Below are 1,620 nucleotides of genomic sequence, written 5' to 3'. Positions count from 1 at the left end.
GCCCAGGCGGGTCTCGAACCTGCGGGCTCAGGCAATCCACTCACCTCAACCTCCCAAAGCGCAGGATTACAGGCTCAGCCACCGAGCCCGGCTGAGAACCTGTCTCTTAAAAAAAAAAAAGCGGCAGGGCTCAGTGGCTCAGCCTGTAATCCTGCACTTTGGGAGGCCGAGGTGAGTGGATTACCTGAGTCCACAGGTTTGTGACCTGCCTGGGCAACTTGGCAAGACCTCATCTCTACAATAAAAAAAAAATTAGCCGGGCGTGGTAGCACGCGCCTGTAGTTCCAGCTGCTTGGAAGGCTGAGGCGGAAGAATCGTCGGAGCACAGCAGGTCGAGGCTGCGGTGGCTGGGAGCGGCCACTGCACTCCAGTCTGGGCGAGAGTGAGACTCCAACTCAAAAAAAAAAAAAAAAAAAAGCAAGAGACAGAATTTGGTGTAACAAACAGAAAGGAAGAAGCAAATGATATTATTTGTGATGCTTGGGTCACACACCTGGAAAACCTATAATTGACTAAAAGGTCCTAGAGAGTTCAACACAGAGTTCAACAGTCGCACATACAAATACAATAATTACTTGCTTTCTCAATGGCAAGACTGAGCCAATATCACTGTTTCCCACTGTGGCTCATGGGTTTGAGGGATGCTTTGTCCAGAAAGCCAAGCTAACCTCCAGACACTAAAATTTTGTAAATTGTAATGGATACAAACTGAAAAAATTAAAAATTCACATAGAACTGGGCTCGGTGGCTCAGCCTGTAATCCTGCGCCTTTGGGAGGCTGAGGTGAGTTTTGCCTGAACCTGCGGGTTCAAGACCTCCCTGGGCAACTTGGCAAGACCTCATCTCTACAATAAATTAAAAAAAAAAAAAATTAGCCGGACGTGGTAGTGCGCGCCTGTAGTTCCAGCTACTGGGAAGGCTGAGGTGGAAGGATCGCCGGAGCCCAGCAGGTCGAGGCTGCGGTGGCCAGGAGTGTGCCACTGCCCTCCAGCCTGGGTGACAGAGTGAGACTCCAACTCAAAAAAAAAAAAATTCACATAGAAGCTGCAAGTAATTGCTATCTGGCAGGAATGAACACTCTACTAGTCTTTAAGCATACTATTCCTTTATTCTGGAACAATCTCTCTGATGTCTGAAAGAACTAGAGGAGAGATGGATATAAAAGGTGTGTGTTGGAGGGATAGTTGCATCTGTCTGGACTGGGTTGCTTTTAGTCAAGACGGCTTGATGGCTGTTTCCATTCCTGGCCCTGGCCTGTTTATGAGTATCTGGCTAGAGAGATGAGCACATCAGCCTCCTAACGTGCTGGGATTACAGGTGGGTGAGCCACTGTGACCAGCCAGAAATTCCTAACAATTTGTAAACAAGGAGCTCTGCATTTTCATTTTGCACTGGGCTCTGCAAATTATGTAGCCAGTACTGCACCAGAAGTTGGTGAAAGTGTTTTCATAAGACACATTGTGAGACTTTGAGCACAATGTAAACCAGCTCCACCAAGATTAGAAAAGGGGAGACCTCTTCTAATCTTCCTGGTCTTTCCTGGAAATCAGGATCAGCTTTTCCCTGAAGATTGGTAGCTATATAAATATATATATATATATATATTTTTTTTTTTTTTTT

This window comes from Carlito syrichta, unplaced genomic scaffold (assembly GCF_000164805.1).
Source record: "Carlito syrichta isolate Samal-C Ts95f unplaced genomic scaffold, Tarsius_syrichta-2.0.1 Scaffold70824, whole genome shotgun sequence".
Taxonomy (NCBI): domain Eukaryota; kingdom Metazoa; phylum Chordata; class Mammalia; order Primates; family Tarsiidae; genus Carlito; species Carlito syrichta.
The sequence above is the reverse complement of the archived record's forward strand: the minus strand, read 5'-3'. Positions refer to the sequence as shown.